Here is a 1,742-nt window from a genome sequence, read left to right on the forward strand (position 1 = left end):
GGACTCGGATAACATTTCTCCACATTGGTAAATTCACAACTGATAAACTGGAACTGTAAATCAAAACCACAATGACCTAGCACCTCATGTCCGTTAGGATGGCTATTATCAAAATATGTTAGGGGAAATGTGCACCTGGTCCAAAATGGGAATGGAAAGTGCAGCTTATGGTCCAAACAATAGGATGATTCTTCAGAAAATTTTAAACGATTGTCATAAAGCAATTTAACTTTTGAGCATATATCCAAAAGAATTTAAATATTACCTCAGAGATTTGCACACCAGTGTTTATAGCATCATTATTCACCAAAGCCAAGAGATGGAAACCAAAGTGTCCATTAATGCAGGAATAAACTTTGGGATATCCTATATAGTAAAAGGCTAATGTGCAGATTGTCCCCTTGACCTGGAGTTCAATCAGTGCCAACCACTCCTAGCCCTTCCCCCCAGCTGGCCCCACCCCCATTCAACCCACTCCCACCCTGATTGGGGGCTGGCCCAGCCTTCTAACTGCCTGTGGCCCCTCCCCCTGGCCAGCTCTGCCCCAGTTGGGGGCAGGGTCAGCCAGCCAACCTCCCATGTCCCATCCCCCCAGCCAAGCCAACCCTGTCGGTCTCCACCCATGCAGAAATTCATGCACTAGACTGTGTGTGTGTGTAATTTCATATTGTTTTAAGGAGTTCTGGCACATGCTTCAACATTAGATGACCTTGAGAACATTATGCTAGTGGAAATAAATTCTCTTAGTGAGGTACCTAAAGTGGTCAAATTCATAGAAACAAAGTAGAATGGTAGGTCCCAGGAGCTGAGGGGAGGGGAAATGGAGAGTTGTTTAGTGGGTATATAGTTTGTTTTGCAAGATAAGATCCGGAGATTGGTTACACAACAATGTGAATATACTAGCATACTACTGAACTGTACTCTTAAAAATGTTTAAGATGGTAAAATTTGCATTCTGCATTTTATACCACAGTCAAAAAACTAAAGGAACAGGGGAATGCAACTCATAAAAACACTGAAGCCCTGACCCATTTGGCTCAGGGAATGGAGCATCAGCCTGCGGACTGAAGGTTCCTGGGTTCAGTTCTGGTTGGAGGCACATGCCTGGATTGCAGGCTTGATTTCCTGAAGTGCAGTAAGCAGCCAATCAATGATTCTTATTGATGTTTCTCTCCCTTTCCCTTCCTCTCTGAAATTAATAAAAATTTATTTTTAAAAAAAGACACTGAACTTGTATCAAGTTGGTTGCCTAACTACATGTAGAAGAATTATTTCAACTGACCTTAAGACATGGCAATTTGCACGTCTAGTGAGATACACTATAAAATAAACCATAAAGGAGCCATAAATTGCATTCAGTAATCATTAGTGTTATTTGAAACTAAAATTTAAGTACTGAATGGTACACAATTTTTTGAAGAGAAAAGTAGTACTTCCATGCAGCTATAAGAAGGAATGAAATGCTGATGATGGTAGGACATTAAATAGACCTTGGAAATATGCTAAGTATGTCTGAGATAAGGCCACAGTATGATTCCATTTATATAAAATAACCAAATAGGCAAAACCACAGAGACAAATCAGATTAGTGTTTGCCAGGGACTATGGAGAGGGGGGTTGGGGAGTGACTGCTTAATAGGTACAGGGTTTCCATTTAAGCAATGAAAAGGTTCTGGAACTCAATAATTGTAATCGTTATACAATATTATGAATATAAATGCTACTGAACACATTTTTAAAAA

Source organism: Pipistrellus hanaki, assembly GCF_964339955.1.
Source record: "Pipistrellus hanaki genome assembly, chromosome: 8".
NCBI classification, from domain to species: Eukaryota; Metazoa; Chordata; class Mammalia; order Chiroptera; family Vespertilionidae; genus Pipistrellus; species Pipistrellus hanaki.